Below are 23670 nucleotides of genomic sequence, written 5' to 3' on the forward strand. Positions count from 1 at the left end.
TTATAATTTCTGGTTTGACATTGGGCTTTATATGTTCCCTTATATTTCAAAGTCTCTGCTTCTGTCTTCTATAATCATTATCATTCAAAGTTAATGCTCTCTTTTATTTGCTGCAATTTATACCCCAATTTCTATTTCGGAGTTTTGTCCTTTCGTTTCTTCTTCTTGCGATTAAGCACCGCTTGTAATGGTCCAGAATTCACAGATATGAATTTTGAAATGAACATTGTTAATGTTCTAGGAAGGAAATTATGATGGCACGATCTTGACTTGTCAAATTACTAAAATACCTTGGAAAAGGCCGAATCAACAAGAAATATTTTCTTGATATTTTAGAGGTTAAATAGAATACAAGAGTCGTATAACATGGCACATGATGATGTTATGATCTGTGAATCATCACGTTCCATTTAGAAACTCAGCATGACTTACTGTAATATAATCACATTGATCAAGTGTCATTATATTATACTAATTCATGCTTCAGTTCCCAACACTACTTCAAAATATTCCTATTTTAAACTTGAATGTTTCAGAATTTTGAAACTAAAATAGTTTCTTTTATGATGTAATACAGATAGCGCGAAGAGATAAATGATTTCAAATAAGAAAAATTAAGAAAATATCTTCAGAAATATGGAGGATATTTATAATGAAAGATATGATGATATTTTAGAATTTCTAATATCAGAGGATGATGAAGAATATTGTCCGCAGGGGTTTAGAGTCAGGAGTAAGGTATTCATTAATGACTTCAGCATATACTGAATTATTTGGATCCTTTGAAGTCAGGTTCAGTCTTTGTAATTTGTCCACAGCCTCCTTCCTACTTGCTCAATCCGTTTTCCAGTTCCAAGACTTCTCTTTTTCTGCGCTTTGCCAGCACACCTATTCATTATCATCAAACTTTTACTGTTAAGGTCGTTTATAGTTTTTTTTGCTGCTTCATCAGTATTTTTCCATTTTCGGAGAACCAATTCGTAGTTCGAAGTGTTTTTCAGAATCTTCACATTCAAATTAAGTCCAGAAGATAGACGTTATATATACACATATAACTGTTGGCGTAGACATGCTGCGAGATTTCAAAATACTGATTGCTAATTCCCAATGATTCGTATGGAAATTCTCATTACAAGATGCGAATGAGTAAATGATGGGGTTTCAATGAATAATTATAATGACTTTTTGGAGAGGCTAAAGTCAAAGGGTAATGAAGTTGTTGATACATCTGTTAATAATGTGGTGGAATGTAAAAGGTTCCCTGGTAATGATGGTGTATATCTCAAGGTTATAATAAGGTTAGTCTGACTGAAAAGTCGAAGTTGACTTGCTGGAGCTGTGACAAAACTGGCTACTTTGAATAGGAGTCGCAAAGTTATTTTTGCTAATAAATGCTAAAGAATCTGACGCGGATACATTGTTTAAACATTTACTTTGGTTTCAAGAGTTTTTCGGGTACACAACTGTGGGTAACATGTGGTTGGATCATCATCTCGATTGCTCATCATTCGAAGTGTCTTCAGAAATTTTCGAAGGGTTTGAACACAGATTGTAATTGTTAACATACATTTGATGTTCTAACACAGTTTTGAAGTCAAAATATAGCTTGTGAAAGATGTAAGGATCTAAGAGTGATGATTTTGGTCATATCTCAAGTTGAATTTTGAGATTTCAAAATCAGAATATGTAATTAAATTTTGAATGAGTATGGTTGTTTTGATTTCCATAAAAGAATGTATATTGTTGTGAAAGTAGGGAGTATAATGGATGATTTGCTGAATCAGATTCGAAGAATGTAATATATTAATTGTGAATTTATATATCTCTCGGGTATTACCTACCCGTTAAAAAAAATTTCACAATTAATATTTTGTACAAAAGAATTTTATTACAGTCTTTATGAAAATATATATGTATATTTTCTTCAGATGTAACATAGATTTAATGAGTTAATGTTAAATTAAACTCATTTGATTTACAGTTGAAACTAGAATTGAATAATCCCTAAAGGCTTTAAAAAGTACATAACTTTTACGCAGTATTTCTTTAATGACATTGAAATTATGAATCAATACTTCGTTATTTGTTGATGTATGATGTTCGGTTCGTGGAATTCTTGTGAATTTCGCAAAGTACGAATGATGTTATCTGAAAAGTTTCGGGTACATCGATGATGAAAGTGTAAAATCAAATATATACTTGATTTATTATGAATTGGAATTTGTTGAATTGCGACAGAGATTGTAGTTAACGCTGGTTAAGTTGCGGCCGAAGAACGTACATTATTGCATATTTGTAATATGAATTAACCGAATAGTTAAGATTCACACACAATAGCTTAGCACGGAAAGATTTATTTTTATTTCAAAATATATAAAATATACATATAATTTCTTCAAAGGGAATGAGTTAATTCTTCATAACTCGTTGATACAATATACGGGTTATTGATTCGTAATGATGTCCATAGTGATTCTTGAGCTGACGGAGTTTGTGATGTTATAGGTGTTGTTGATTCTGATGTTGACTGTACTGATGATGCTGGTGACGCTGATGGTACTGTTGATGATGTTGGTAAAACAAGTTTAGCTTGTTAATCACACACCATTTTTGTCAGGGTTTCTACTCTTCCTTCTATCATTTTGGTTCGCTTAACTGATTTATGGTTAGGGCTAGATTAGATAATCTCTAAGACTTTAGAGATTACATAATCTGCGCGGAATGTTTCTCCAATGAAGTTATGAATTAATACTTCGTCAGTTATTGTTGTTGGTATTCCTTGGTATCTACAGGGCGTATGACATTGGTGCTCGTGGGACAGAGTGTAAAGTTGAGGTTTACGACGTGGTTGTGGTTGGGGTGGTAATGGTACTATTGGCGTTGATGATGGTGTTACTGGTTATGCTGCTGATGCTGCTGCTGGTGTTTGTAATCTCTGCACCATATTCTCCAAAGCCACTACCCGAGCGCGAAGCTCGTTGACTTCTTCTATTACACCGGGGTGATTGTCGGTTCGGACGAGCGGGTAAATAAAATCTAAAATTTGATGTAATATATAATCGTGACGAGATACTCTGGAAATGAGCGAGAAAGTGGTGTTTCGGACAGGTTCGCCGGTAAGTGTTTCAGGTTCTTCGTCAAGAGGGCAATGTGGTGGATGGAAGGGATCACCTTCTTCTTGTCTCCAATGATTGAGGAGGCTACGAACCCATCTCCAATTCATCCAGAATAGGTAATGACTGATTGGTTGATCTATTCCGGTCACACTGCTTTTGGAGCTGGAGTGGGATTCCATTTCGAAATCCGAGGAACTTGAATTAATGATGAATTCCATTTCGTACGATTGAATAAGGATTTTTTTTTTCGATATGAAATGATTTTCTGTTATCGGATGGTATTCTAATTACATAGAATATCCATATATATAGAACAAAAGATTTCGTAAATTACGGAGGAATTTACGAGATATATCAGGCAACGTTTACAGTATTAGATACGATAAGATATGATTTAGCAGATACGCTAAGATATGAATTTTTGTCTATACACTATTCATGCAATCAATGCAGCAAGACGTGTCTTAGACTAAAAATGATAAGCAGGTAATTTCCTGAGGATGATAAGTAGTTAATTTTTGACACAAAATGATAAGCAAAACTATTGACATGCAGACACGGTCGAAGTCTAGACTCACTAATGCATCATATCGACTTATCTGTTAGACACACTAATGCAGACCTGGTTCGCTAAGACCACCGCTCTGATACCAACTGAAAGGACCCGTTCATATACATTATAAACGATTCATAATAGTTGATTACATTGCGAGGTATTTGACCTCTATATGATACATTTTACAAACATTGCATTCGTTTTTAAAAGGCAATCTTTCTTTACATCGAAAATTGACAGGCATGCATACCATTTCATAATATCCACTATCCAACTATAAATTGATTTAATAATAATCTTTGATGAACTCAATGACTCGAATGCAACGTTCTTCGAAATATGCTATGAAAGACTCCAAGTAATATCTTTAAAATGAGCAAATGCACAGCGGAAGATTTCTTTAACACTTGAGAATAAACATGCTTTAAAGTGTCAACTAAAATGTTGGTGAGTTCATTAGTTTATCATAATCATTTATTTCCATCATTTTAATAGACCACAAGAATTTCATTTCCAGTTCTCATAAATATACGTCCCATGCATAGAGACAAAAATAATCATTCATATGGTGAACACCTGGTAACCGACATTAACAATATGCATATAAGAATATCCCCATCATTCCGGGACATCCATCGGACATGATAAAAACAACATCGAAGTACTAAAGCATCCGCTACAACGGATGGGGTTTATTAGGCCCAATAGATCTATCTTTAGGATTCGCGTCAATTAGGGTGTCTGTTCCCTAATTCTTAGATTACCAGACTTAATAAAAAGGGGCATATTCGATTTCGATAATTCAACCATAGAATGTAGTTTCACATACTTGTGTCTATTTTGTAAATCATTTATAAAACCTGCATGTATTCTCATCCCAAAAATATTAGATTTTAATAGTGGGACTATAACTCACATATCAATATTGAGATTCAATATTGCAGGAAAGGTACGTAAACGCAACGGAGATGATAAACACTATATTGACCTCACGAGCATACCCATGAACCATACTCAATCACCTCCATAGCTATAACCTATAATTTCCTTAATCCTATCCCACTCGAAAAAAACAACTTCGAAATCACTCGGACAGCACTCCGTCGTAATATTTTATGTATACTAATAATATCTTGAGATAATACGGAGTAAATATATATATATGTAAATCGATTGAGAGAGTTTAGAGAAAACTATTTTCAAGTTTCTATGAAATAATGAAACCTATTGAATTCTATTTATAATAGATTTTTGAATTATTAAAGTGAATTATTAAAGTATGAATTATTAAAGTGAATTATTAAAGTATGAATTATTAAATTATGAATTATTAAAGTGAATTATTAAAGTATGAATTATTAAAGTGAATTATTAAAGTATAAATTATTAAAGTGAATTATTAATGTATGAATTATTAAAGTTAAAGTAAAGTAAAAATAAAGTAAAGGTAAAGTTTAAGTATAGTAAAAGTATAAAACTATGTACGTATAATACGCGTATAAATATATATAATATTAATTTAAATCGTTATATATATTTAATAAAATAAAATATAAATATCGTTATCTTTATCATACTAGTTAAGTAATGAGTTGTCAAAAGTGGTTCTAGATATTTATAAAAGTTATATACGTTTTAATAATAAAGTTCTTTTTAAACTGAAAACGTTTTTGTACGTTTGAAACTAAATAGATCAATCGAGTCTTTATGAGATTCAATCTTCCACTATCCTTTGTCTAGTTCTCAATGATTGACAATTTGTTCATATTTATAAATCATTTTACCATTTTCCGAATATTGTTAAAATGAAAAGATTTCTCAAATCAACGTGGGCCTTTCAACAGAGACTTGTAATCATAATTCAATATATCTGATAATTCAATCATTTGATCTTATCTTCTAATTCCATTGATAAACATTTTGAAACAGATACAATCATATAAAGTATTTAATCCAATATTTTGTTTACGTTTCAAGTTATAATATATATACACATATACATATATAATCATATTCGTTTAATGGTTCGTGAATCGTTGGAACTTGGTCGAGGTTGAATGAATGTATGAACATAGTTTAAAATTCTTGAAATTTAACTTAACAAATATTGCTTATCGTGTCGGAAACATATAAAGATTAAAGTTTAAATTTGGTTTGAAATTTCCGGGTTGTCACAACAGTAACCCATGCGATCGCATGGGTTTAGGCCTTCATAGCCATGTGATCTCATGACAGCCTTTTCCTGTTCCAAATGCTTCCAAAACGTGGGCTGCTGCGATTTATATATTATATAATATAATATAATATATATAATTTTATATAATTATATTATATTCATGTGCATAGTAGACTTGTAATTTTAGCTCCGTTGAGTCGCGCGTTGATAGTTGGTTCAGGTCTCGGTTCTGGATTTTCGAACGTCCTTTCGTACGATTAAATATCTTGTACTTTGCGTTTCGCGGCTCGTACTCTTGTAACTTTTAGACGTTTCTCAGCAATAATTTGAACCACTTGGATTGTACTTTGTACTTTTTAGCTTTTTAGTCGTTTGCGTCTTCAAATCGTCGAATCTGTCTTTTGTCTTCACCTTTTATTATTTAAATGAATATCACTTGTAAATAGAACAATTGCAACTAAAAGCTTGTCTTTCTTGAAGGATAATGCTATGAAATATGTGTTCATTTTTAGCATTATCACTAACCTATTCAATCACGCGCCAAAACTCCCAATTTTCATGCTCAAATGCAGCATAGAATATCAAGGGTAAAGTATTACATTTGAACCATTATTATTACAATAAAAATTCACATTTTTTTCATTGAAGAAGATTAACATATTTTAATGGAGGGTTGTTCATGATAGGCTTCATACACGGAGTCATATTTTTCATCGAGGCATTGATATAAACCAGATTGGATATATATATTGTATTTGCGGTTTGGAATCTTTAAACCATGTCTTGTACAAGTGTGTTATTGCAACATGTTTATGAAGAAGGGTTTGTCTATGTTTTGAATATCGACATTCCAAGGTTTTCTGATCGGAACGAATAGATGACTTGGTTCGACGATTGTAGAGCTACAAGTCAGACGCGGATAAGGTTATATGTCATCATCGCTTCCTTATTTTGATACATATGGAGGTTTCGGAATGATGAGTTATTTCAAGCCCATAACATGAAGAAATAATGTTTGTTTGATTATATTTGTTTATTTTCGTTTACTTGGTTTAGTAGTAGAGGTAAATTGATTGTAAATTGGAATGATTGGCGTCTAAAGCCATTATAAGTTTTTGAGGCTTTCCCAGGCTATATACCTAGAAAAATACCAGCGTACGGAAAATACTATCAAAAAGTGTTCTAATGTAAGATATTAGTGACCGATTACCTGCGTGTGCAGTTCATGGGGCTAACAGACGTTAACAAGAAGCATTCATAGATCGATTTGATTAGAATTTCAGGTTCCCGATTACTCCTTCAATCTTCATGTTGCATCAGATCGTAATAAATTTCATCTCTGAACAGCAGATCAAAAAGTCAAAGTTTATGAGATGTTCGCCAACAATTCAATTGGATTGTTTTCGAATTTTCAGGTCTCGATTTTATTTCACGAGTGTTAGGTGATGGAATTAGAACAACTTTTATGAAGAAATCGTATCCTAAAAACGCCTAGATGTTAACGTCCGTTAGCTTTAGGAACTGCACATGCGGGTAACCGGTCACCAATAACCTACATTGCAACACTCATTGAAAGTATGTAACATACACTTGTATTTTTCTAGGTATATAGCCTACATTAGAACAAAAATAAAAGTATAAAGCTATTCGTAGTCTTAACCATATAAAATTTTTGACTAGTCTACAAAAAGAAAAAAAAAATTCCAATGTTTTTGGGTCGAACCCCTTTGTCAAAGGCCCAAGTTGTGGTTGGCTCGGCTCGTTTCTAGATAGCTCGTTATGTTAGGTCGTTTAGGTTGTGTTGTTGTTCATTTATTTGTTTTAATTATAGTCGCGAGGCTTGTCATTTGTTGCTCTTTGTTTTTGTTGGGTTCTTTGTTTTTTGTTTTTTGGTTATTTATTTAGGTTCTTCGTTTTTCGCTAAAAAAACCCCTTTTTGTTAATTCCACCTGCACAAAAGTATGCCTTAGATAGCCATCTAAAACTTTGCATTTATTTACAAAGTAGAGTTTATTCCCTCATTACATTAGAAGTTTTAAGACCCATATGTCATGGAATGTTAGTTGAGGTTTACCAAATTGATACTCTTTGTTTCTTATAGTGAGTAAACTAGATTATACTAAGTAAACTAGAGGCACCTTGTTACAAACTTATAATTTTTTTTTCTATTTTGATGAAAAATAATATAAAATCCCATCTCAAGTAATTGACACTTTCGCGGAGTAGGCAAACTATAACCGGAAGTTAAGAATCATGTCGCTTGGTTGATGGGATTGAATTGAATGAGAGAATTGAGTTCGGTGTTCTTTAATCATATCTATGTAAAGTTTTATGATGTAACATGTAACAAGAAAGGGCCACTTGCACATCCTATAAGTGTGATCAATTGGGTAGGTAGTAGAAGAAAGAACAAATGTTTTTATTAGCTAAATAAGTAAATTTCAAATGTAATTATATTAAAACAACCATAACTTGTAAAGTGTTGAAGACATTATGTGTTCGGTAGGAGTAATAAATATGACAAAAAGGTAAGTAAGGATATTGAAGGTACCAAACACACACTGCCAAACTAGGAAACACCAAATGCATGAGTTTAGGTAGATAATTGGCAGATTCAATTATTTGCACATGCCATGCACTGGTAACTACCTAATTCCCATACCTACCTAATTCCCATACCTATCTTATCTTTTTCATAGCTCAAAATTTGTATGCTCTTGTAGATTGCAACTTAGAGCATTAAAAGTGATGACGACGTTTACAGTGTTGCAACTTTTGAATGTTTTTGTTTGAATAAAATGATTTTGATCATTCGTACGTGGTTATCTAAACAAATCTAGTGGTGACGGTAAATCAGTAATTTGAACCATCATTGTGAGTTTTAACCGGTTATGATTCGATTTGGATCCATCAATACATGAATTAATAGAGTTTGCAAGCGCAATATATATATATATATATATATATATATATATATATATATATATATATATATATATATATATATATAGGCAGGATCAATGGGGAAGTAACCAATCGGGGGGAAGCAAAAAAAAAAATTTCGTTTTTTTTGAAATTTTTTTTTCCGGCATCAAGATCACACGAAAATATGAACATTTAGAAGAGACACTTCGTGATGAATGTTATTATTTAGGCGGAAAAACCAGTGGCGATTCTAGGATCAAAACCTAATGGGGTCCCAAAAAATTAATTGATAACTTTCTTGAACAAAATATTGAATGTGTCGGATCAAATCGGGTCGGGTCGGGTCGCGCCCAAAACATAAGCATAAAATTGAATAAGACACAAAATATAGAGCTATTCATATGCATTCTTAGACAAATATTACACATTCTGGTGGAAGAATTGTAAATTATGTCATGTTATATTACGTGTTTATTTTCGTTATATATTTAAAAATATTGTAAGATTATTTAAATATTGAATGGATATCCATTAACCCGCTTAACCCACTAGATATGGATATAGAGTGATGAACTAAATTTAAATGGATATGGATATAGATGAACAAAAACTAAATGGATATGAATATGACTTCACGCCCTCACCGATCCATATCCGATCCATTGATATTTTAGGATGAAGGATTAAAGATAGAACCGTAAGAAATTGTGATGTAAAAGGAAGTAAAAAAAAAAAAATTAGAATTGGAATTGGACAAGGGTTTGTTTATTTTTATATCTAATATATTCAATACCTCATTCTATAAAATTATAAGTGGATTAATTTCAAACACTTTAGTAGTCCAAACTATTAAACTATAATCTCTAAAAATTTATAGGGTCCCATTATTATATTTAGCGGTGTCCTATACATAAAAAATAAAAATTTTGTGATAAATTTCAAAAACTAGTGGTGTCACGGGACCCCGTGGGTCTTCAAGTAAAGTCGCCACTGGAGAAAACGATCGACAAAAATAACATTCAAGATAATATTGTTCGTGAAGAATATGAACGTTTTTTTTTCATGTTTTGTGAAGTAAAATTTAGCCCGATTTAGAGTTTAGGAATAAACCCAAAACACCAAACCCTAAACCCTAAACCCTAAACTCTAAACCGTTCGTGTTAAAAACTCAATCTAAATCCTAAATCTAAACCCTAAACCCTAAATTTCTAAACCCTAATATCAAAACCCCAATAGCTAAAACCTCAAAATACGCTCGAAAAACACGATAATTGTTATATATTACTTCTTCGAGCGTTTTCCCGCCAAAATAAAAACATTTATCACAAAGTATCTCTACTAAATGTTCATATTTTCATCTCATCTATAATGTTCGTGAACAAAGTTTTTTCAAAAAACGAAAAAAAAAAGTTTTTGCTTCCCCCCGCTTCCCCCCGAATGGTTACTTCCCTCTTGATCCTACCACTATATATATATATATATATATATATATATATATATATATATATATATATATATATATATATATATATATATATATATATAAATGAATACTCCAACCATCAGCTAATGGCAGGCTTTTTGAAGTACATCTTACTCAACTTCAAATGAACTAAAGGAGTAAAAAATAGGAAAAAGATAAAAGAAAACTTGAAGTGGAATAAAATGGAGAAATTAATAATTTAACATAAATAAATAAATTTTAATAAGTTAGACCAGCATGTGATTAGATCTAAAACTCGAATTTTAAAATTAATTAATCCAACACAAAGGAATTTAAGTTCGTACTTTCTGGTAGAAACAATAATATGTTGTAGAACACTCCATTATTAGAGTATTGATTAATCAAACAAAAAGTCAAATTGTCTGACCTTTTTTTAACTTAAATGTGTCAATATGTTCATGTAAAGCCTTCCAATAAGATCTATATTGTTCAGCGAAACAAAGTTACAAGTCACTTGTACCCCGTTCATCGAAACTTCCTCAGTTTGATCTTTTGCGGGCTTCGTACACGTAACTGAGAACGACGACTGCAGCAGCAACGACGACCCCTACTGCACTTTGTGCCAAAACAACACTGTCTTTAATCTTTTTGGATGAAGTTGGTGTGAAGCCTAATTCAGAGAGTTTCTTGTGTGAAACTGCATAATCATTAAAGAATGCATCTTCATCCTGAAAGTTAATGTGCAATAATTTAGCATAACATGGGAAGAACGTAAAACTAGAGCAACATTATTAATATGTTATTAATATTTAATGTAATGTAATAATAATAATGAAAAAGGACACCTACCAACTCATAAATTATAATGTACCACATTAGGCATAAACCAGAGAGTCTGCATAAATTGCAAAAAAGATGTGTTAACTAATCAAATAGGATAGAAAAATTGATGGGTGTTCATGTACAGACGTAATATCTGTTGTACATTGCCAAACCCTGCCATGTACTCGTACATGTTAGGAACCATAAATCAATGTGACAGGAACCAACAGTTTGTATTATCAGAAAAACAAGTATTTATATGAAAAATACCAAAACAACATATAAAAAGTCAATTGACATGTTAAGAAGTTACATAAAATGCATAAAAAAATGTTGTACAAGTATTAGTTGTAGATAATCAGATACTCCCTCGGACCCAATTTAATTGTATTGTCCACAGACAAAAAAAAACACGCAGTTTAAATGTCATTATCACGCTATACTTTTTGTTAACTTTACGGTTCCCTTTACTATCAACTTTTTTGTTTTAAATGCATATAATATAGGCATAATAGAACTTTACCTCATTATACTTGTCTATTTATGACAGTGAACAGTTAATTTAAGACAGGCAAAAAGAAATAATGGAAGGAGTGAGTATATAGAATATAATGAGTAATAACTCATGTTGTATACAGGAGAATTACAGTTTCACATGACAAATGTTGTACCTTAATAAGAACACAACCTTTGCAAGGTTGTTGGAAACAGGTAAGAGAGGCTATTAGTTTTATTTCAAAAGTTTCATAAGAGAAGAGAGGGACAATAATAGAAGCAGACAAGTAGTCAGAATCCAGAGATGGTCCCATCTGTCAAATACTAAATAATCTGACAACACAACTGGTTTTCCCTTTAATGTTTGTTTGTTTATATGTTACAAATACAGTCATTAAGGGTGGGTTCCGACCCTATTAAACTTTTTTGTGGGGGGTGGTGGGTATAAAGTTTATAAACAACCTTGCTTCAAAAAGGAATTTTAGCTTATTTTGTTCCAAATCTATAGTTAACTAATACGGGCACTTGTATATAGTAGTAGAAGTTATTAACATTTCATAAAATACCAATAAAATGTGGTGTTGGGTACTTGGGCTATTGACATGAGGAGGTAGCTACTATGGGACCTACCAACTCCGGCCCAAAGACTTTAAAAACAACCAGGATGGCCCATTTTTGCACAACTTTGGGCTATGTTGGGCTAGAAATAAGAACCCAACCAACCCAGTCAAATTGGGTTAAGTGACAGTTGTTTCAGTTTCCTCCTTTCTCATGATGTAAACAATTACAATGTTTGAATAATTATATATAGGAATAGGAATAGGATGCAACCATATAATCATAGTACTAGTACTAAACCCGTGTACACACGGGCTGATTATTTTTATTTATTTCGCATATTTATCGATAGAATCTTAGATTTCAACATAATTATGAGTAGTGAGATATGAAATATCTTAACTTTTAAAATTACAATTATAAAGTATATAGGCCCAAACAATATAATAATTAGGTAAGATAAATATATGAATGATGAAGACTATATATATATATATATATATATATATATATATATATATATATATATATATATATATTGTAGGATCAAGAGGGAAGTAACCAATCGGCGGGAAGCGGGGGGAAGCAAAATCTTTTTTTTTTTTTTTTTTGTTTTTTGAAAAAACTTTGTTCACGAACATTATAGATTGGATGAAAATATGAACATTTAATAAAGACACTTTGTGATAAATGTTTTTATTTTAACGGGAAAACGCTCGAAGAACTAATATATAACAATTATCATGTTTTTCGAGCGTATGTTGAGGTTTTAGATATTACATGTTAGGGTTTAAATATTAGGGTCTATAGGGTTTAGATATTAAGGTTTAGAAATTTAGGGTTTAGGGTTTAGATTTAGGATTTCGATTGAGTTTTTAACTCGAACGGTTTAGAGTTTAGGGTTTAGGGTTTGGTGTTTTGGGTTTATGAAATAAACCCTAAACCCTAAACTCTAAATCGGGCTAAATTTTATTTCACAAAACATGAAGAAAAAAAAAGTTAACATTCTTCACGAACAATATTATCTTAAATGTTATTTTTGTCGATCGTTTTCCCGCTTAAATAATAACATTCATCACGAAGTGTCTTTTCTAAATGTTCATATTTTCGTGTGATCTTGATGCCTGAAAAAAAAATTACAAAAAAAATTGTTTCCTCCCGCTTTCCCCTGATTGGTTACTTCCCCATTGATCCTACAGTATAAATATAATGTACTAAATTCTGATTAGCTAATTGGATTTCAATTTTGAAATTGAATACCCAAAAACCTTGTCCTACAGTATAAATAATAATATCATTGGATATAAGATAAGATATGATAAACAATGATATTGATTAAAAAAAAAAACCTAATTGATCAATCCTAAGTTATCCTATGAAGGTTAATCAAGGATTGAGTGCAATGAGGGGTACAATGGATGTCGATTAAGATTTTGGGACCTTATTGTCATATTTCGTTAAGTGCTAAACGATCAACAACCATGTCCGGGTCTTCGTAAATTACCTTAACCAACAAAGATCGAGTCTCGGGCAAACTCATGAGAGAGATCAATATGGCTAGAGCAATTCTTCCAGAATCAACAACCTAAAATAAGAGGTCAAGCTCCCTATTTATAGGTTTGAGATCTGCGTGGAAGTAAGATGTGCGCACACTTAGGCATTCCGCACAAGCACTGCGAGAATCCTACGCACTCTTTAATATTCCGCGCAATCTTACTACATTCATTATCATTTACTGCGGTTTAGATGTCTTGCGTCTTTGCCTTTAAATAGCTTTTCGCACTAAAAATATACATATACATATGTATGTATATGATCAAGTCCCTCCAGTTTATTGTGTTACATTTTTGCAGAAAATGTAATACAATAAACTCTAAAAAATAAAAATTGTAGTTTGCATGATCTTTTAAAAATATTCGCATAGTTATACGTTGATATGCAGTTACGCATATCTTTCAAATGATCCATCGCGTCGTATTACTTATTCTAACTGTTATATTTATAACCGTTGAAATCCCCACGCATTTTAATAGCCATTGTGATGATTACATTTAAACGGTACTTTGTGATCTTGAGGGTATAAATAGAAGATATAGCCGCATATTGGAAAATTCACTTTCCCTTGCCATTTTCTCTCTCAAAAAATTACTCTTATAATCTTCAACATAATCTTCTAACTTTCTGCGTTTACTTTGCACTCTCTTACTTACACAAAAACCTTTACCTTTTTCCTTCATTATGTCGACGTCACCTTCTACCTCTGCTGCTGGTCCATCCGTTAATGACTTTGAGTCACTTATTACGGATGAAAAGCTCGCACAAATCAAGCTCAACTACCCAATGCTTGAGTTATTTGACCCTATTGCACCTACAGCGGGTGTCACGGCTAATAATCCACCGAAGGATTATTTTGCTATATAAGAAGCTTCATTATATTTAGGTAACCTTAGGTTCCCTTTTACTGATTTCTTCTTAAGTGCGTGTCAGTTCTACGCAGTAAGTCCTGGTCAATTTCACCCCAATGCGGTTGCGAAACTCATTCTGTTTGAGATGTATTGCAACGCACTTAACAGGCCAGTCTCGCTAGATGTTTTCCGCAAATTTTCTACTATTCTTTTTCATGATGCCAGTTGGTTCACGCTCAAGTGCCCAATTAAGTAATGGATACTCCTAAAGAAAATGTTGGCAATTGGCAACAATCCTTCTTCTTTGTTAAAACTACTACCCTTCGTGAGTATCAAAACGTTGGTACCTGGGCAACCACATATTCTAAAAACAGCAAAGATCGCGTTGATCTTGATAAGTTTCAACAAGAAACTTTGAAGCAAATTACCAATGTGCGCCTACAAATCCGCCCATATGGGATTGTACCTCTTCATATGGGTAGAATTTCTACCCACTGGCTATGGCCCAACCAAATAGGTATCTTTAAGGATGCAGATGGCGAAGGTATGCTTTCATTATTTCTACAATTTATTTGTGATTTCACGCATACTTTTACATATTTATCATTGTTAACACCTTTTCACTATTTTCGCAGAGATTCCTCTCGTGGATCTTATGCTCGTAAAAGATATTAAAGGATTTACTTTATACCATCGCTCGCTAGAAGATAACGATGAAGCCACCGACATTGAAGAGCCACTAATAAATGAGAATATCATTCCTGATATTCATGAAAAAGGGAAACGCAAAAGCACCGCACCTAATCCAGCAACATCCAAGAAACGCGCTAAACGCGCTACTCATGAGGAGTCTGAAGAAGGTATGCGAACTATTTATGCATGCTTTATTGCGTATTCTTCGCATTCATACTGCGTTTTCTTAATAATAATTTTATCAAATATTTTTGTGCAGAGCCTATCGATCTCACCAAGAGTTCTCAAGAGGGTCCACAGTTCAACATTTCGCAAGAAATACCTGAGGGCGTTTTTGACAAGAATTTTGCCCCAGCGAGTCCAATCACATCCGTGAGATTTGATCATCTCCTCGAACATGTGAATATCGATCGAGAGACGGCCGCAGACCAGATTAAACAGCTTGGACTCGCGGTCCCTGAAGATATTCGTGCTGAGCTGCGGAAAGTTGATGATGAAACAATGGAGAGTGCTAGGGTGCAGAACTTATACTCTGCAGTCTGCTTCTTAGTTGACGATATTCACCGCAGAGATAGCTTAGTTGCTGAACTTGAAGTCAAACTAACGCGGCGAAGCAAGCTAACAAGAAAGCCTCTCGTCTTGAGAAAGAGAATGCGAAGCTGAAGAAAGAGCTTGAAGCTGCGCAAACCGCGCTTAAATCAGCCGAAGCTCAAGTGACTACGCTTATTACTGCCGCAGAGTCTCAGCAGCAGCTTCCAGCCACAGACGATCAATTCAAGCAGCTTATTGCTTACCTTCCTGACCTTGGCCACAAAATTATGGACTCCAAGCCAGTTACTGAAAAGTTTCAAGCATATCTTAACGCGGTTAAACTCCACGAACGTTGCGAATTTTTGGCACTAATCTCGACTGCGTATGGTATTGGTTCGCCATACCCAGAAGTGATTAAAAAGGAGGTATGCGACATAGAGATCGCAAATGATGTTTGCGCAGAAACCGGAAAGGCAATAGAGCACATTGACATTCCTGATCTTATTGCATTTAGCAAACAGGAAGATGTCAGCTTCAAAGATGTGGTAGAATTAAAATTGTAGCTTTGTAGTTTTTCCACAATTAACATTGCGTTGTATTTTGTAACCCATAACCGCTGTCTTGCGCGGTTTTATCAATATTAATATCATTCTATCAGTTGCAACTGTTTATTTTTATAGCGCTTAAGTAATTTATTAATATTCATAATTACTAGCGTTGCCCTTTGCAATTTCATTACTTATTATTGTGCACATAATGAGCAATTACTTTATGCGAAACAACCTGTATGCGCGTGCAGTATGCACATTATGAATCTTCTAAGTCCGCCGAAACGATCCTTAGGCAAATATGTGTTTTATGCGAAGCATCAAGTATTTCTAAGTCAAATACCTTGGGAAAATTACAAGCATCGGTCTTTTCGCATACACTTTTCAATTATTTACTCAAAAATGATAAGTGGGCTTTACCATCACTTACAGAATTGCGAGTTTGTTACTTACAAAATGTTTTCTAGTTAATAAGTTTCGCACAAGCTTATTATTGCATATTTTTGATCATCAATCATTTCGCACAAGACATCAAATGCAATATTGCAATGGCTATTTCGCATAAGATCTATTACATTATGAATCGTATTATTATTCTGCATTAAGTGGGCCTTTCCATCACTTTATGTCATATTTGTTAAAAATATGTAACATGCATGACTTGCCATGTTACATATGCATCATTATCATAGTTTTCGCAATATAATATTGTCCGCGTATGATGATGCTATAACAGAGACAAAACACTTTCTTTATTTATTCACATTGTTGCATTTAAAAAGCAACCTACATTGGTTGAACACTTTCGCCATATCCAATTCTAAACAATAACGTTTTCATTAATATTCACACAACCAATATTTGCATTATAACATCTCATCTGAACTTCAAATTTTTACTTCCAAGAGCAATTTATCACCATAACTTCCGCGTTTGCAACTACAACATGGCCCTCTGTTCCAATATTGTCACTCACCATTATAGATGCACATAATGGTTCTGGAACCGCACATGTGACTATCGCAATACCTTTAGAAGTTGCGAATTTTACCATGCCATGAATTGTCGAAGAAACAATGCCCAGCTTACATACAGCTGTGCGTCCCAGAAGAATATTGTAACGTGATACAGTATTCATGACATACAGATTCAACAAAGCTTTACGCATTAGCATTGCGTTTTGCTCATCCATGATTTCAATCTCTAACTCCAATTGCCCTATAGGCCACGCAGATTCCCCTGAAAAACCTGACAAAGACGTCGCGGTTGACTTAAGCTTGGACTGAATATCCTTTGGCAGCTTGCGGAAACATTGATTGTACATAACATCAACACTGCTACCAGTGTCGACATGTACTTTCATGACTTGAATATTAGCTTCCGCAATCCTGCATGATATTACTATTGGCTCCTCCAACAATCCGCAATCTTTTACTGACATAAAAGTGATAGGTTCAAGCTGCCATTTTTCATAACTTGCACAAGGTTTATGCTTTTGCACATCAACATCAATAGTCACCATATTAATTACTTGAATTTGTTGCAAACTATCCTTGTTGCCCACCATCTTTGCACCCAAGTTCTTGACCGCGGGTGATTTACGCTCTTGTTGTACCACCGTATTGATATTTGGTGTTTTTGGCGTGGTTGCTAATGCAGGTACCGCCATTGCATTTGTTGTGCTTGTTTCCTTGCTAAGTAAGAGATGATTCAATTTCCCTTGCGCAACCGCATCCGCAATTAGCTCAACAAGGTCGCGACATCGATTTGTATCATGACCATAGTCATCATGAAAAATACAAAATTTAGATTTATCGCGCCTATTATTATCGCTCAATTGCGGAGGGTCTGGAAATGCCTTAGCAACACGCTCTTGTAAAAGTATTTCTTTTGGCGTTTTTGATAACGTTTGTATTATGGCAAAGGAATCATTATTCCACTTTCGCGTATAATTCCTGTCACGGTTGTTATAGCCTTGATTGCCACTTTCTCCATTGTTACGCGGTCGATCATTACGCCAATTTCCACCATTATTATTTCTTCGCTGCTGCCCAGATCCGCGGTTGTAATCGCGATATCCATCTCCGCTACCATCACGGTATGTATCGTTATCATCACGCCAACTCCTGTCTTTGCCCCACCCGCAATTTTGCACTATATTGTTTGTCTTCACCACAACGGATATAGTCATATGTTTCTTGCATGACTTCGGCAAAATTACGCGGTACATCTCTGCGTAAACGATCAATCCTAAGTTATCCTATGAAGGTTAATCAAGGATTGAGTGCAATGAGGGGGTACAATGGATGTCGATTAGGATTTTGGGACCTTATTGTCATATTTCGTTAAGTACTAAACGATCAACAACCATGTCCCGGTTTTCGTAAATTACCTTAACCAACAAAGATCAAGTATCGGGCAAAATCACGAGAGAGATCAATATGGCTAGAGCAATTCTTCCAGAATCAACAATCTAAAATGAGAGGTCAAGCTCCCTATTTATAGGTTTGCGATCTGCGCGGAAGTAAGATGTGCGCGCACTTAGGCATTCCGCACAAGCACTGCGAGAATCTTACGCACTCTTTAATATTCCGCGCAATCTTACCGCATTCATTATCATTTACCGCGGTTTAGCTGTCTTGCGTCTTTGCCTTTAAGTAGCTTTTCGCACTAAAAATATACATATACATATGTATGTATATGATCACTAATCATGGCGTGAATTTACATCACTTATAGGCTAATATGAAATTAAAGGCATGAACAAAAGTCTTGCCATCTATAGGATTTTTAGTAGGCCAGATTAAAGTTCACATATAACTTGATTGTCCAGAAAGAAACTATTTAAAAGTTAAATCTTTTATCATTAAAAAAAACAGTGAGAATCTCAGTCAAAGGATATTGGGATGACGGGAAGAAGCTTTGGATAATAATGCTACAAAAGGGTGAAAAACACAATAACAAAAAGTACACAGAAGATCTTTTCTGGTTTTAAAGGGAGCAATCATCTTTGGGAAAGTGAATTTTTAGTAAAGGTTCTAAAAAAAGCTTGGATCTTTACCAGGATTCTTGAAAAATCGAATAGGCCGGTTCCTAAAAAAGAGTAATCAGAATTAATCGAGTTTTTCAACAACGGTCAATGGGTCAAAATCGGATATAGTTGGTCAAACTCACACTTAGTCAAAATCAGTCAAAGTTAATATCGGTCTAACAATTTAATATTAATTTACAGTTATATTAGAATTTTAGAGTTCTTGAATAGATGATTATGTTTATGTTTCTAGACAAATATGTTAACGTTTATATTTATGCTTATGTTTATGAATTTCTTATATATTTCCACGTATGATTTTAAAATATATTATTTAAATGTTTAAAAAGTCCAATCCGATTACTCCCTGGTTACTCCTCGGGTTGCCGATTACTCTCTCAAAAGTCCCGACCGAGTACTCCCATGGTGGTGATTTTTGCAACCTTGCTTGAAAATGAAATTTGTACTTGGCATCACATTTGGTTATATACAAATTACAAATATACCTTGGCATATAGGTTAACATAATGGCGAAAAACGGGATCGTCCAGCAATGCAATGTCTGTAGGAAGTTTCAAAAGTTCTTCTGATTCCCCTTTTAGAAGCTCCCTGAAACCACAACATTAGTGCTAATTTACATAAAGTGGAAACAAAAAGAACTCCTTTTTTTAGTATAAAGACAAAAACAAAACAAGGTTCAGAAAGTGTACACAAAATATGAGTTATCGAATTTCAGCGGCTCCCTCGTCCAAGGTCCATCAAAGCCTGATCTATCTGCATGTGCTTTTCCCTGGAACATGAAAAATACAACCAAAAAAGACAAAATCATTAACATTTTGCTAGATGATGAACTAGAAATTTAAACACAATATATGAATTACAAGTTGAAACTTACAAGGGTGTGTCCTCCTGACAGGGCTACAATATCCTTGTCAGATAATCCCATGCGATAAAATATGTCTCTCAAGTGTGGTGCACCTATAAGAAGCATAATAAAAAGTTCAGTAAAAGAATATAAACCGACTTTAAATCAGTATACGACCAATTGCTATTCAAATTACTTCTGAACCACATCATTTCAAATTAAAACATAACAAGGTACACAAATTTCCTAGCACATATTTAGCCTTTTGAAAACCTTAAAGGCTAGTACAAACCAATTATAGAGCTTTGTAGCAGGTACTAAGAAGAAAAAAGTGGTAATGAGTAACACCTTGTTTATCATGATGAAGCTATCATGATGACTATGAGGTTTAAATAATACCTTGTTTATCGATAAAAAGTAAGTGTTGAAATACAAGGAGGGTTGATATCATACAAGAGTCATGAAGCAACAGATTAAATGAAGAGAATGCTTAAACTGATTTTATGCTCTACTGATAATGCATACTTTCATACAATATGTTTACTGCAACCATGACATCTTACAACAGCCGATCGCCAAGTCATGCATTGGCACATCACTTGCAATAATATTTATTAGACCAAAGAATTAATGATGCCATTAATTGTGTGAATTGGCAATAATTTTGTTTCTCAAAAATCCAAGAAACACCTTGTAACTAACAAGAAGCTACTGAAAAGAGGCCTCACTTATTACATAAGATGATGATTAGAGTTCAAAAGGACCAATTACCTTTGGTAGCATTTGGGAGTCTGCCTTCCTTGGGAGATATCTTGGAATCCTAAGAAAAAGATAGATTGTATTAACGAAATATTATAATCGATGCATGTTTATATCCCATTTAGATTCTTATATATCCGATTTTGTTGAGAAATATTGAGATCAAACGATTGATATAATCAAGATACCTTTCTACCAGGAACAAAGTCAACAGGTAGGGCCACCAGTGACCTCTACAGCAACAACACCTGCAAGCTACAAACAGAAAACTGATCGGGGTCAGTTGTAAGTTACGACACACATCATGTCATATGTGTACATGCCTGTATGCAAGTATGAGTTAGGCTAATGTTTGCTAATCTAAAGTAGCAAACAGACTAATTAGAGACGGAAATCTTTAATAATTAACTTCACCTGATATAGATCTGAATATGTAATTCTTGGATGTTTGGACTTTATTACTTCTGCAGTTAGAAACAAATACACATTAGAGTCATAAGAGAAGAAGTTGTTCATTCAAGTTTCCCTTTAGAGCCACATATTAAGTCCAGCTTCTTTTATATATAAGTTTAATATAACTAAATATTGATTTACTATGTAGCCCCAATAACAAGTTCAAGCATTTTAATGTAAGAAATTGATTATGTACCCCACTTATAATCTACAAAATTCACAAAAACTTCTTTGTTTTGATTTCATTATCTCCCTTATTTCAGCGAATATGTTTTCAATAGTTATCAAAAAACTAAAACAAAAATTGTATATTACAACTTGATGAATAATAGACATAGACGTCTTGATTATGTGTCCAGAGGCTGTTTTGAGTTCCTTAGAAAGTATGAGATCGTCATTTTTTAGGGGTGGTACTATAATGGGATCAAAAAGATGGCGTGGGACAAGTGGTGCGATGTTCTTGCTTCAATTGAAAAGGGTGGTTTAGGGATAGGAAGCCTAAAAGCTTTTAATATGGCTCTTATTCTTGAATGGATGTGGAGGTTTAACAATAACTCAAATTCCTTGTGGGTTCTAATTATCAAATCAATTCAACCCAATTCCACCTAAAATCATCAAGCTGTTATACTAGTAACTACTCCGTATAAGTTACTCACAGACAGATAATGAACTCCTTTGTCCACCCATAAAAAGAAGTGGCACACAGGCAATGCTATTTTCACATTTGGATCTTCCTCATAAATACTTAGATCAGTGCAATTTTGACAAGAATGTAATGTCAAGCATCCACAATTTGAGCTTTAAAATAACCTTTTCTGTACAAGTCTTTTTATCCAACGAAGAAAAGCTTTATATTACACAGATCTTAAATGCAAATAAATATTCAAAATACATGGGGTCTAGTATACATACACATATACATATATAACTTAATAGATCTTAAGCTTTGCTAAGACTATTACGATAAATGAAAAGATTTTCTAAAGCTCTTTTGAATAGTAAAAAAGAAAAAAGTTTCAAGAAATATTGTATCATTGGAGATACTTTAGTTACATGAGCTTGTATGATCCCACGGTAAACCTTATGACCCACATTCAAGGCCGCTCTTGTCTAAATCTTAAACCTACTCAAGCTTACTTGTAAACTACGATGGAGCCTGATCCAAACCACTAAACCTTATACATAATAGTCAACTTATCTCAAAAGTGAAACTGACTGATCATTGGGTATTTGATCACAAATTTCAACTAATTTCATATGCTAAGGAACACTTTAATTACTTTAACATCATTTCTCAAATTGCAATCATACTACTCATGGGAGGCCCGGAGTGGGAACAAAGTGATCGACCGCTCGGGCCAAAGTTTTCAGGGGCCCAATTTTTTTGTATATACAAATACAATCCAAGATTTGAGAAATAGGTGGAACTAGGGAAACACAACTGAAACAACTGAGGCGGAGTACGATATGACCAAAACAACAATTAAAGGCCAAAAAAAAGAAAAAACAAAGTCAACTAGCATTCCTTGAGGATTTACTTATATTTTTGTGGTCTTTTTTTTAAATAGCTTATAATATTCGTTGCCTTTTTTTTTTACCTACCTCTAGGCACTATACCTAATTCGTAGATAGATACAACTTCAGTTTAAACAAAGAGATACGAAAAATTACCACAAAAATCAATAGCAATTTTCAATCCGTTATTAGAGCCATGACTATACTCCTCTTGAGTCCTAATTGAACCATTTGGACCACCAGTCTTCGTGTTCACATCATATGTTCCAGCATCATGCCACCTACATCATCAATCACGATTCAATAAACAATTATACACAAACACATATACAAAATTAGAAGTGAAATTAACATAAATCATACGCTAATCGAAGCATGATCGGGGCGCAATTCTTGTTAGAGATGAACGCACGAAGTTCACGACGAGCTTTTTCTACTTCTTTTAGGTATTCAGTGTCTACAATAGGCATCGCCATTGATAATAATGAAATTACACACAGAGTGAAGGTATTGGTGTGAAGAATTAGATTAGGCTAAAAAATAGGAGCCAACGAGAAAGGTATGATTCTGTGTGGTCAATTTTTTATTGGTGGATTGTGCTCACGGCGGTCGAAGTCAAAATCAGCCAACGTGGTTTGACTGGTAGCTAGAATCTACGGTTTATAGTTGGGTCCGGCTATAGGAAACCCCTCCCCTACCTTTCCAATTCGTAAATGGATAGATTCACAACAATTATGTACATTCTTCCAATAATACCCTCCGGTACATACTAGAGATT

General features: G+C 33.7%; 1 pseudogene; it reads right to left on the reverse strand.

Moving 5' to 3' along the window:
- Window positions 1-10560: 10560 nt before the first annotated feature.
- On the reverse strand, window positions 10561-23456 carry LOC139858364 (L-ascorbate peroxidase 3-like; annotated as a pseudogene).
- Between the last annotated feature and the right edge of the window lie 214 nt (window positions 23457-23670).

This window comes from Rutidosis leptorrhynchoides, chromosome 7 (genome assembly GCF_046630445.1).
Source record: "Rutidosis leptorrhynchoides isolate AG116_Rl617_1_P2 chromosome 7, CSIRO_AGI_Rlap_v1, whole genome shotgun sequence".
In the NCBI taxonomy this organism is placed as follows: domain Eukaryota; kingdom Viridiplantae; phylum Streptophyta; class Magnoliopsida; order Asterales; family Asteraceae; genus Rutidosis; species Rutidosis leptorrhynchoides.